Source organism: Cupressus sempervirens, chromosome 7, assembly GCF_028749045.1.
Source record: "Cupressus sempervirens isolate cs-2001-9-10 chromosome 7, ASM2874904v1, whole genome shotgun sequence".
NCBI lineage: Eukaryota > Viridiplantae > Streptophyta > Pinopsida > Cupressales > Cupressaceae > Cupressus > Cupressus sempervirens.
Genome location: NC_143124.1, coordinates 418,235,173 through 418,249,312, shown reverse-complemented (window position 1 = coordinate 418,249,312; position 14,140 = coordinate 418,235,173). Strand labels below are relative to the sequence as shown.

General features: G+C 36.9%; 1 pseudogene across 1 annotated transcript; it reads left to right on the top strand.

Annotated features, from left to right (window-relative positions):
• Nucleotides 1-613: 613 nt before the first annotated feature.
• Nucleotides 614-5,723, top strand: LOC149547324 (putative pentatricopeptide repeat-containing protein At3g15130 pseudogene; annotated as a pseudogene). Its single transcript, XR_016354262.1, has one exon. The product of XR_016354262.1 is annotated as a putative pentatricopeptide repeat-containing protein At3g15130 pseudogene (transcript).
• The last annotated feature ends 8,417 nt before the right edge of the window (nucleotides 5,724-14,140 follow it).

Below are 14,140 nucleotides of genomic sequence, written 5' to 3'. Positions count from 1 at the left end.
CGCGAAACAAACTAACAGGGTAGATGGGCGTGGGGCTCGAGGACAATCTGTAGGCTCTCAACGTTCAATTTCCAACAAGTTATAGGCGACAATATAATTTTGTTATGAATTCCATATTGTCCACCATTGGAGGTCTAGGGGTCAGGATCTAGGCAAGCATTTTGAAATAGCACTTTTGGACGACTTTGCACTCCACGATCCCTATATAAAGAGATCCATGACTACCCAAAAGTTGAAACATTAGCTTTATACACTTCACTCACCTATATAGGTACATTGAAAAAATCAACAAAATCTGACTTATAATTTAAGAGTTCTAGATACACAAAATTAACCTTTATGAGTTACTAAATTTTTTTCTCAACTTGATATATCTTTTCATTCTTTTATTATTATTTCTGTTTAATTTTATTCTTATTAAATCAGATTTAATCTTTACATTTATTTTCACTCTTATTTAAATCGGGTTAAATCATGTTAAAGTAAATCTTATTTAAATTTATATTTTTGAGCACAGCACGAGGTGCAAATTTTAGGCTTGATAGCCACTGACCGATGCGGAGTCTCAAGTGAACCAATCTCGGAACTTATCAATGACAGCTAAATATCCCTTTGCGCTTGCAATCCTGGCTTCGACCAACCAGGATGTCGTATGTCACAGGTGCATCATTTTCCTTTCGCTAATTTCAATTCAATCTATCAAATTCAGAGCTCTGTCAAGTATTTTAGAAAATGCAACCGAAGGAAAATTGAAATCTTTGTCACCAAAACCCAATGTGCAATGTCAGTGGAAGAACGATTAAAACGTGCCATCTATGGAGTAAACATTGTAGAACAAGTTGACTCCAAGACATATGTTCGTGTACTGCAAGAGTGTGTCAAGAAGAAATCAATGGTTGAGGGCAAGCAAGTTCATGCACACATTATTAGAAATCGAAACGAGGTTGATGATTTTCTAGGAAGTAACCTGGCAAACATGTATGCCAAATGTGGGAGTTTAGTTGATGCACGACGAGTGTTTGACGAAATGCCTGAGCGAAACATTGTGTCATGGACAGCAATGATTGCAGCACATGTTCAGAATGGGTTTAATCTTGAGGCTTTGGAGGTCACGGGCTTAATGCAAGAGGCTGGCATGATGCCGGACGAATTTACCTTTCCTAGTTTGTTCCGAGCCTGTGCGGGCATGGAAGATCCAGAGCAGGGCAAGGCCTTACATGCGATAGCAATCAAATCTGGTTTTGAGTCGGATGTAGGTGAGGGAAGTGCCCTTGTTGATATGTATGCTAAAGGTGGCTTGCTCGATGAGACGTGCAAGGTGTTTGACAAAATGCCTGAAAAAAAATGTGGTTTCATGGAATATAATGATCATGACGTTTGGGCAGAGTGGACAAGGAAAGGAGGGTTTGAAGATTTTCAGCCAAATGCAGAGGAAAGGTGTGAAGCCAAACTTCTCAACGTTAACCGCTGTTGCCAATTTGTGTACAAATTTGGAAAACGTGGAACAAGGCAGACAATTGCATGCATTCACTGTTAAAACTGGTTTTGATTCAGACATGCCTTTGTCCAATGCCCTTGTTATGATGTATACCAAGTCCGAGTGCTTTGATGAGGCTAATATTATGTTTTCTGAAATGAGCAAACGAGACCTGCTGTCTTGGAATTCCATGATTGTTGGAGTTGCTCAGTGTGGGTATGATCACGAGGTTTTGTGTTGTTATTTCCATATGCGGTGCAGGGCATAAGGCCAAACTACTTCACCCTTTCCAGCGTTTTTTGGGCATGTGCTAGCTTGCAAGCTTTTGAACGAGGCAAAGTGGTTCATTCTTATAGTATCAAATGTGGATTGGAGTCGAATGTCTTTGTAGGAAGTGCAATTGTTGATTTGTATGCTAAATGTGGGCTATTGAATGATGCATGCAGAGTTTTTGAAAGTATGCCTGAACGAAATGTGGTGACTTGGAGTGCAATGATTGGAGGTTATGTCCAAAATGAGCTTTATGAGGAAGCCATTAAGCTCTTTTGCCAAATACAAGGGACAGGCATGATGTCGGATCCATTTACCTTTGCTACTGTCTTTGGTGCGTGTGCTAGCCTGCAGGATCTACAGAAAGGCAAGCAGGTTCACGCTCATATTATCAAAAGTAGATTTGGTGAAAATGTCTTCGTAGTGAATTCGCTTATCACCATGTATTCTGAGTGTGGCCACATTGAATATGCCTACATGGTGTTTGAAAACATATCTAAGAGAAATATAGTATCATGGACAGCAATGATTTCTGGACATGAACAAAACGGATGTAGCAAGGGGGCCCTTACACTTTTTGGGGAAATGTAATTAGCAAGCGTGGAACCCAATCAGTTTACTTTCATCAGTGTTCTTGAGGCATGTACATCTCTTCACTATTTGAGATTTGGGAGGCAGATCCATGCCTAGGTATGTAAAACCGGATTAGATTTTGATACCTTTCTAGGGACTGCCCTTATTGATATGTATGCTATGTGTGGGCACATGGATGATGCATGTAAGGTGTTTGATCAAAAGTGCCAAGGATGATGCTTTATTATGGAGTGCTGTAATCATAGGATATGCAGAAAATGGGTATGATAACCAAGCTCAAGATTTCCTTTACAGAATAAGATTGTCAGACATGAAGAGGGCACATTTCACCTTCTCACGTATTCTAAAGGCATGTGCCAGTATAGGATCTTTTCAGCGAGGCAAAGAAGTACATGCATATGCTGTAAAATTTGGGTTCGAGTCAGATGTCTTTGTGGCAACTTCACTGGTTGATATGTATGCCAAATGCAGCAACCCAGAGGATGCATTGAAAATCTTCTATGAGATGCCAGAACAGAATTTACTCTCATGGAATGCAATGATTGCCGGGTATGTTCGAAATGGTTATTGTGAGGAGGTCCTCAAGCTTTCTAAACAAATGCATATTGAAGGACTGAAGAAGCTTGATATATTCAGTTGTGTGAGCATTCTTGGCGCATGTACTGCTTTACTGTCCCTCAAACAGGGCAAACAGTTCCATGTGTACATCATCAAAAGAGGATATGAATTGGACGTTGCAGTGGCAAATGCCATCATTGACATGTATGCTAAATCCGGCTGCATACAAAGTTCATACAAAGCATTTGAGAAGATGCCAGAATGAAATGTTGTCTCATGGAATTCAATGATTGCACATTTTGCACAACATGGTCGTCGGAAGGAAGCCATATGACTATTTGAAAAAATGCTACAGGCAGGGGGTGAACCAAGTCATGTCACTTTTGTTAGCATTCTCACTGCTTGCAGCCATGTAGATCTAGTAGATGAAGGCTACCGCTTCTTCAATTTAATGTTTGGAGATCACAGCATCATGCCAAGAGCAGAGCACTATGCCTGCATAGTTGACCCTCTTGGTCGTGCTGGATGCCTAAATGAAGCAGCAACATTTGTCAAAAAAATGCCATTCGAACCTAGTACTTTGGTATGGCGTACCTTGCTTGGTGCTTGTAGAATCCATGGTAACTTAGAACTAGGTAAACATGCTGCAGAGTGCATACTAGCTTTGGAGCCAGAAGACACTGCAACTTATGTTCTTTTGTCAAATATCTATGCGGAGCTTGCAGGGTGGGAAGATGTAGGAAAGTTGAGAAAGCTCATAAAGGCCAAGGGGCTTAGAAAGGAGTGAGGACTAAGCTGGATTGAGGTTAAGGACAAGGTGCACGCATTTAGTGTGCAAGATCAATCACATCCACAGACAAATGAGATATATTCAAAACTGAAAGAGTTAACTGCAGAAATAAAGAAGATACGGTATTTACCAGATACAAGCGTTGTTTTGCACAATGTGGAGGAGGATCAAAAGAAAGAAGATCTTTGCCATCATAGCGAGAGGCTAGCTATAGCTTTTGGGCTTATCAAGACTCTTCTAGGAGCACCTATTCACGTCATGAAGAACCTTCTTATATGTAGCGACTGTCACACTGCCACAAAGTTCACATCGAAGGTTGTTGAGAGAGAAATTATTTTAAGGGATGCTAGTCACTTTGATCATTTCAAGAATGGGCTCTGTTCATGTGGAGATTATTGGTGAAATAAAAAGTGGTTTTATTTCCTATATTTAGAAATCCACACACTTCTACTGTTTATGATCATTATGACCTTGAGTTTTGCACCAAAGGCCTCATTTCCTCGTATGGCTCTGCAGAAATGTTTTGTGCAATGCCATGTTTTGGGATTCTGATTAGATTTGAGGGGACGATGGAGTTAAAACTATTGAAGTCTAGGGAAGAATAATTTTTGGATTCAGTGTAGAGAAGACATGGCACTATAGTGCTTATTTGGAGCCAAAGAAGTTGAGTAGCCATATCCATATTAGTGGAAGCTTCATTTAGTAGTATTCCATGAATAGACAAGTTACGTACTGCTATACTAATTAGCAATCTTAGCTGTCAGGGACTTGTGTGTAAGTGGGAAGAGTGTGCTGAAAAAGTAACTTGCAATAACATATCGTGGAAGTACTTAAAAGTCACATATAATATGAGACAATACTTCCAATTCCAGAATTCTCCTCAATAGTTCAAGGCATTTGAAATATATGCAATTAACTGCTGAATTGGGAAGATATTCAGAGGGGTTCCAAGTTGCCAGAAAATTTGCTGTAAGGATTAGGATTAGTTGTCAGTTGCGTCTGGCATTGTAAATACACACACTCTTTTTCCTTGCTTTATCAGAGTGGTGGTTATGTGTCAAGCCAAGCACAGAACGGAAGGTAATTCCAAGTTAATGTGACATTTGTTATCTTGTTTCGATCAACATTATGTCTTGCTTCACCTGCAAAATGCATTCAAGTTGATATGCTATTGGAATATCATAATGGGAATACGAATCCTTTCCTGAGTTGGTAACAAGATGTGACTGGTCACTTAATCGTTGCCTGAGATTACATACCTCCACAAATAAGTGAACCTTGAGAAGAGAGATAAGTCGAAAATCCATTGTTTGCCACTCAACTCTGATCCTCTTTTCTCCGTGTGATTCTTGATTGTCCAACTTAATGTTTGCAGGTTATCTAGTTTGATGGGGGAAGTTATTAGCATTCCTCTATGATCTGTGCAGGTGTGCTTGAGTTTTAACTTTCATTCTGAGAGACTTGATTGATTGATTCTTTTAATGCCTGGCGAACTCAATTTCTTGATGGATCAGTATTTAATCTGACATCCACAGCACTGAAATTCTACTTTCTGGTGTTCAAAGATAAAACCAACAGAACTGAACTACTAATAGAAAAGGACCAACAGAACGACATTACGGCTGTACAGATAAAAGTAACACATAGGATTGCAAACAAGAAAGCCAAGCAGTTCCTTATCAGAAAACCATCATTGGCTATAAAAATTGCATAGATGGGTATAGCTGATTTATTTGGATTGTGGCTAAATAGAGCCCTGCCGCAGTTGAATTATGAGTTATGATGGATGACTTTCGAGATGGTCACACAAAATCTCCACTGACACTCGAGATGACATTGGTGCTGATCAGTATGGATGGATATTCCCGAACACTTTCATTTTTGTTCAGTTAGAATGATTTTTCTCACTAATTACCATGTAAGCTCCAAGGCTTAAGCTTTTCTCAACTCTTATTGATCAAACATATTCTTGAATGTAATTTACTTAAGCATGTATTGAATGGAAAACTGAGGGCAAACGAACTTCATTTTTTATTTTGCTCAAACTTCGTTTGGAGGCACCACGGAAATTATCTCACAAATGTAAAATAGTTAGGACTATCTTGTCAAATAGTGAGTCAAAGCAATGGGGAAAATCTCACGATTTGAGGTTTACTTTAAAGGCAACGTCTATACAGCCACGAAAATGCACTTCCTTACGAAGGAGAGGACTTAGAATTTTTTTTTTAAAGTTTGAAAAAGCAATGTAAAGGAAGTGCATTGTCGTGGCTGTATAGCCACGGGCTACTTTAAGATGTATGACGATTCTTTGATGAGCTTCTCACTTAAGGTTTATATATGCGGCCTCAAAAAAAATTGTAATACGTTAAGGATGTTTTGTGTCCAGATTTTTCAAAACTACTGCTGTCGGGTCAAAAGTCTCGCTGATGTGGGTGGGTGAAAACCCTCTTGAAAAATTGAAAGGCCTTCAAGATTTGGGGATTCTATCTTCCTTCCATATAGGGTTAACCTTATCATGAAGAAGATAATAAGTAAATAAATTTGTTGAAACACACAAGTTTTTTGTTTTTTTAAAGGTAAAAGTGGGCGAACCACTGATTATATATAAAAGAAATATAGCCTGATTCAAAGGCTCTACTAGGAAAGAATCAGGAAGAAAACCCATAAAACAACATGAAAAGAGAGAGAAGACACTAAAAAAAGCTGAACACCCATCAACAAGCCGGGGAAGGGGATTTGAAATAGGAAATCAACACTTACAATCTGAATTGACAAGTTCAGAATATATTAAATTCCCCAATTCGGGAATCAAATTTGAGATCTGGTCTGTTAAAAAAGACTCAATAAAGTTTTAGTCACAACCATGATTTGATAAGCAATCAGACACCTTGTTACATTCTCTAAGTGCGTGTGTGATGCAAGTATCCTGAAATTAATGAAGTAATTGCCAAATCTGGTTCATCACATATCGTAATTGCCAATTGTGAACATTCCTGGTCATGCATGCATTAATTACCACAAGAGAATCCCCTTCAATGTAGACTTTAGAAAAGCCACCCTTCTTTGCCAAAGCTAGACTGTGTAAAAGTGCATGGGCCTTTGCCATGTTGTTCGTGTTAGGATTAATGGGAGCAACCTTAATTGCCAATAACTTGCCTAACCAATCTCTGATACAAACTCCTATACCAGAAATATCGGGATTGCCTCTTGAAGCTCCATCAAAATTGATTTTGACAAAATCTCGAAAAGGGGGATGCCACTTAATAATGGACTTGTCTCTAGCGTGAATGGATTTCCAATTTGGAACTGATCCAACTAGTAGGAAACTGTATTTCCATTCTTTTAAAATCATATTGTCCCAGTGAGAAAAATAATGGTTGCATTTGACGTTGGATAAATTAGAGTTAGCTATCTTCGAAATAGAAACTTCAAGCTTATCACAAACCTGATCAATGAAAGAGACATTTTTCTTGAAAATTATTTTAATACGTTCTCACCATATAGCCCAAACAATTGAAGAAGGTATACATTTCCAGAGGCAAGTGAAAGTGGAAGAAGTGAACAACAATGGCCAAGATTCAAACAAATCCCAAACCTTGTTTGGAAGGGGCATGAATACATTAAGTTTCTTGAGGACGACCAACCAACAGGAGTATGCAAATTTGCAATTGATTAATAGATGGTCCATTGTTTCTAATTCTTCCCCACAAAGGACACGATTAAAGGGATCTGCAATTCCAAACTTTGAAAGTCTATCACTTGTTAATATCTTCTTCCTGGGTGATAACTGAGAGAAGCAACCCGCTTTAGGGAGGACAATGGGGTTCCAATAGAAAAAATATGCTCTGCTCTTATTGCAATTGTTTTCAATTTGCTGAAGAACCCTATATCCTTCCTTTATTGAGTACTTGCCATTCTTAGAGGGAACCCAAATCAGTTTGTCCTCATGGTTCGATGAGATTACAGCCTGTTGTTGAAAAATATTTATGAGAAAGGAGGACTGAAGATCATTGAGAGGAAGTGTAGATGGGTCCTTTCAGATTACATTTCCTGAGAATATTTCCACTGTCAATACATGGTCCAGCAATTTAGATCCCCAACAATTGGCCGTTTAAATTAACTTGAAACATACAAGTTAATGTTTAAATTAATTGAGTTAAAAATATTTATAATGTTCATGTTTTTGTATTTGTTAATTTGTTTTAAAAATAATTAAATGTAAATTATTATGAGGTTAATGGGCTTTTGGTTTATTGGTGAAGTTGAAATGTTCTTTAAATGTTTACTAGGGACCAAGTCTTACTTAGTGCAAGGCTCTGACATCAAAAAAGGGACGAGGTTAGGATCGTGCCTCGAGCATATTTAGCAGAATGGATACCCCTTAGTCCTTGGTTTGTAGTCAAAGAGGTTCAGTTGTTGACTCGTGCTCCCATATTAGACAACTAAAAAGATTTCGTGAAGGACCTCTATTAAAAAAATAAAATTTATCATGAGATAGTTTGTGAAAACCTCTCAATTATTAACAAGAAGAGTTATTAGAAAAACTAAACTAAATTACACTTCAATGAATTATAAAACAATTTATTTTTTTAAGACACGATAAAGGTAAGAATACTATGGACACGAGAGTTGAGATATGCTCCCCTTTCACATTCAAGAAACATTAAACAATAGTCAATATAATAACTAGATACATGTAATAGGGGATTGCTAGAGATATAATCACCCAAGTAAATTGTGATAAGAAGACCTAATATCTACTCCCTTGAGTGCATACTCAGTACATGACAAGGTCTTCGTATAAAAAATAGTGAGAAGATAAACTTGGTGCTAAATAAAATTTGGGTATAATAACCATAGATGTGTTGTGCTCATAATGGGTAAGACAAGCAAACTGATGATAATTTTTTACTCCTATAGATAGAATCAACATGAACAATGATTGAGTTGGATATGTAAACTCATGAGTATCTACTAAATTTGTCATTATAAAAGTAGATCTAAGTGGGGAAAGAACAAAAAAGTCTAAATGCATTATTATGACATCTAAGAAAGGTATAATACTATAAGAATTGTCATCAAAGAAGAGATGAATGCCGACGATGTCAACAAGATCCAAAAGATGGGACTCCGCAAACAAATTTGAAAAATCTAGTAAATATATCTTCAAATGAGGTGAAAGAGGAAGATTGATATGAGCCTATTGCAAGGAATCATTAGAAGTTGCATTGATGAAGAAACACTAGATTAAAATAGAGCAACGAGCAATATATATATATGACATCTCAATACATGTTGTTGGGCTACACTATTCATTCTTGAGAAATGCGCCCACCTAAGATGTTTGAGCATGGACAACTATAGAATTTTACAAGAAAGTCCTTGGCCTTTGGATGTTGATTTAGATATGTTGGATTCAAAGAATCTCTAGTCTTTAAGACGAAAGAAAGAGAAGTCTAACTATGCTCAAGAATTTCTCATTGATTTGGTCATCATCATATGGAATATCATTAGAATCATCTAGGGGAACAAGATAGTTCGAAACATAATCATTTGAATTCCACACATTTTCCAAAATTTGATCCAACGAGTATGAAGGATTTCCATGCCATATATGACATACAATGTTTTGATGCCATATTAAGACCAATAGATCCCACAACATGATGAGACTTGGGGTACCATACGAGGTTTCACCAATATGTAGTTGGTTGGGGAACAAGTTCATAAAGATAGGGAAAAAGACTAAGCCATCTAAAATGCTTTAAAATGCCAAATTTATTTCCTTTTTTTAATTTAATAATACAAGGATAAGTTGAAATATTTTTTTATCTAACCGATCAAGTAATAGACAAATACATTAATATAAAATATAGAATTACATGAATAACCCCCTAGAGTTACTCAATCATAAGAACCCCCAACAAATTATGTTGATGACATTATATACTTGGTGTGAATCTAGTTTCCACTTGCCAAATCAACATAGTGGTGTTGATATTAATGTATTATAGATCCAAAATAGGTTATTAAGCTTTTATTTTAATAAAAAATGAGACTTCAGAAGTTCTAGAAACAAATCAAACACTTTTATAAAAGAAAATGCAATAAAAACATTAAGATATGAGATCAAATGAAGCACTAAAATTTCTTAAATAAGAACCACTTTGGATCAACTAAGAGAAAAATTATAAAGCTAAATAAAATAAAACAAGACTATCAACAACACTTCAAAGCTTTTAAAAATTAGCCTAGACTATAAGATTTATTGTGAAGCTACCCAAGAATGCAAATGATTAGTATGCCAACATTAATAGAAAATCATTAGTGATAGAATGAAATTATTCTATACAATAAATTGAAAAACATATAAGCACGAGAGCTTACAATTAAAATAATAGGTGAATGTACATATGATATACCACCTAAGAGACTAAAAACACAACCAAAGTAGGATAAAGTGAGAAAGTCCCTAAAGTAAACATAAAGAAGTGCAAAAAAGACCTAAGTGGAGAACTAGCTAGGAAGTATAATCCATTCACACTAATACCCAATTAAAGTACAACTCAGGGAATCAAAAAGTTTGCAAAAGATAGCTTGATGAGGCAATCATGTACAACAAAAACTCCCCTAGAAAGAATAAGAAAAGAAAGCCTAGTGGGAAAAAATCCCAACATGAGAGGAGGAAGAGTGAAGAGCTAAGTAACTTCCTTGAATGAATGACATCTTGCACGCCAAAATGATTTCATGGATGAAGGTGCATCCTTTTTATGAATAGTTTGGTGAAAATATTTTCTACTAGCTCTACCATAGGATTATATTGCAAATTGGTGTTCTTCTCTTGTTTTATCTCTCAAGTGTGTGTAGGTCTAGATGTGTTTGGTCCATTGATGATGGACTAAAGTGTTTCAAATAGGGCACTCTAATTGTTATAATATATGATTTATGATTTCTAAAAGTGATGCCAAGCTAAGGGAGAATATTCTCAAACCAAATAGCATAATTAGTTGCATTCATTACTCCCAATACTTCCCTCAACTATTGAAAAAAAATTACACATCACTTCTTTCTCTTCCAAAAAAAACAAATATAAGGTGAAAGTTATATCTAGACATGGAAGTATGAGGATCAAGATTTCCAATGTAATTAGAGTATGTGTATCTAATCAAATCTAAATGTGCACATGTTCTGTAGTGAATCTTCTACGAGTGCCTTATATATAGTGAATAAAGTGCTTGCTTGTTTATCAATGAAGCTCATCAAGATCTTGCACAAAGTGTGAAACTACACCAATTACAAATGAAATATTGGGGTGCTAATGAGTCAAGTAGATAACATGATCAACAAGTTGGAAAATAAAAAACATTGACCAAGGGAATTGAACAATATACCTTATGTTTGAATCTTTGTATAAAGGGAGTTAATACAAGTTTGCAATCAACCATATGAAACCAAGCAAGGAGATCAAGGTTGTATTTCAATTGTGGAAAAGGGTAAGTGCACAAAGATGGGGTACCAAAAAGGGGGTTTAAGATGCCAGAACTTTGATGAGCAATTGAAGATAGCTAGACTGAAAATTTCAAGATACGACCCAAAAAAGTTGTAGTACTCCAAATCTAGTTTCTAAACTACTAATTATTATGGTAAACAATAGCATTTAAGGCCCTAAAAAAGGGGGATCACACAAAATGGTACTTTTTTTGAGTTAAACATAACATAGTGGCAGTTGCACTCCCCTTAAAATGTTAACTTATAAAAAATAAATTTAATCACTCTGGTAAGAAGTTAGCTAACACCAAATAGTATACCTTGTATTATTCTACTATTTTTCAATTTATACCAATTTTGTAAGTGGACACATCCTAAAAACATAAAATATTTGTGAGCACACCCTAAAACTCATTGAAAACTTATAAAAAATCAAAGCTTTGTTTTTAAATGTGTAGAATGAAGTCCAGTTTCTAAAAAAAATAACTTATTATTGCAAAATTTGATGGAATGAGCCAACATCTAACCCCAAAATACTATACATTGGTTTTTGATAAAAAATGGGAATACATTCAAAAGAAATAAGATATACAAGACTTAACATAAGATGAATTCAAAATACAATCTTAGGATCAATGCTAGGCATATCCAGTATTAGGAAATGCAATTAAAATTTCAATAAGTTTGATGGAGGGAAGGTAGAGGAGGCTAGGGTTTTGTGATCATAGAGATGGTGAGGATGGCCATGGAGGTCTTGTGCATGGAGGGGTCCTCAACGACCGTGGTTTTCTCCTAGGAACATAAATATGACCAGACAATAGGAGGGATAGGCCTTTTTTGGTGCAGAAAGATGGAAGGAGAGAGCCCCTCATATCAAACGAGAGTATTAAAAAATGATGAATGGTATTAAGGGCGATTTCGAGCCATTAGAGAAAAACATTTGGAAGTGTCAAGACGAGTTACAAGAGATGACTCATTCATCGTTAACAAAAGAAAAGTTGACTGTTTATGATAAAAGAGTGGTGGATATGGGATTGACTCTGTGGCATGAAAGGAATCAGTCAAAATACTGTGAGAAAGGACATTTTTTATCAAATGGGGCAGAGTTTTTCCACCACTACCCAAGGTTCAAAAATGGGTGGAAGATACATGGGGTCCACAAGCGGTGGTAAAAATCCTAACAAATAGCTTTATCCTGGTCATCATGGGCTTGGTGAGGGAGAAAATGAGAGTGATGTACAATGACCCATTCTTAATGAATGACATTGGCTTTTTCATCAAGGTTTGGATCTCTAACTTTAATGCTATACAAACCTTGATTGAAAAAGTTTCTATTTAGGTTAGACTGTAATAGTTACCCCATGACTACTGGAATGAAGAAAATTTTAGAGTGATTGGGGACAAGATTGGAAGGTTCATTAAGGAAAATGAAGCAATTACTAGAGAGGATTTCAACATGTATGCTATAATTTGTGTACTATGGAAACTACACCTTCTTCATCTGCATGCTATAGAGTTGAGAACCTCTCAGGATTATTGGTGGCAAGGGGTTGAAGTAGAGGAGATCATGGATAGGTGTCAAGGGTGTAAGGTGTGGGGACATGAGGAACCCAAATGTATGGCAGCCTAGAAAAGGAAGGATAAATTGGAGGACAGTCACGGTACCCTTCTAGAGGATGGTAATCAAGAATTTGGAGAGGAAACCCCAAAGGGAGTCAAGGGGTATTCAAATGACCTCTCTAAGGTCGAGGATGATGCTTAGTTTTAGTTAACTATAGAGCCAATACATTTGTCTATTGAGGTAGCAAAGGAAGTGGGTGAGTCCTCAAAATGTGTTTTGAAGGAAAGGGATGGGCAGGAGGTTCCTATGCTAACTATAGGGGTGCTGGTTGAACAAACCATTGCCATTTTTCCTTATTGCTAGAATGTGGGGCTTGGAGTGGTTGAGTCTAGAGAGAAAAGTAGAGGAGATAGTGGAGGGGATGATTTCCCAAAAATAGGAAAGAGTGAGGTAGAAGAGAGAGTGGCTAAAGTATCTCGAGAGGCTCCAGAAGGGTTAACAAATCAAGAAAATATCTGTTTGATAGAAATGGGAGAAACTATGTTCAAAGATATTCATGTGTCACTAGCAAGAATGGACCTAGTTCACCTTTGAGTTAGTTGGGGGTTGTGGAGTTAGGTGAGGAGGATTTCTTTGGATTATAGGAGGAAGTTGGGATTGAGGATCCTAGATTGATCCTTCAGTTTGAGGCTTCTTTCACTAAAATTATTCTAGAAAATCAAAGTATTAGAGGTAGGAAACTAATTAGGAAGCTGATTGAAGATGTAGGTAATATGGAAGGTCAAACCAAGCTTAACAAACTATTAGAGGATGTAGGGAACATGAAAGGGCAAACTAAGCTTAGATCTAGGAGAGACGTTTATTCTCTCTTGAGCAACCATGAAGTTCCTAACATGGAATGTCAGGGGTTGCAATGGCCCTGACAAGAGGCACTTGATCAAATGGGGCTTTGATCAAGTGAAGGCAAATGTGATTTGTATTCAAGAGACAAAGATGGAAGTTGAGGCTGCAATTAGGGTTTTTGAGTTTGAACAACATGGTCTAGTTTTTTTGTGGATTTAGAAGGTGCTTTTGGAGGTTTGGGACTCCTTTGGAATGCACACATAGTGAAGGTAGAGGGGATAGAAAAATCAAGGTACTGACAAGTAGTCAATTTTCTCTCTCTCTCTCTCTCTCTCTCTCTCTCTCTCTCTCTCTCTCTCTCTCTCTCTCTCTCTCTCTCTCTCTCTATCTATGAACTTTGTTGGCTTCGTAGTTAATGTGTAAGGGCTTGGAAAGACAAAGGATAAGAAGAGAGTGTGGGATGAGATCTCCGTTCATTTGAAAGGTTTGGGTAATGAAGTCTCTTTGGTTGTGGAGGACTTCAATGAAACTTTGGCACTGACTAATAAAAGGGAAGGCG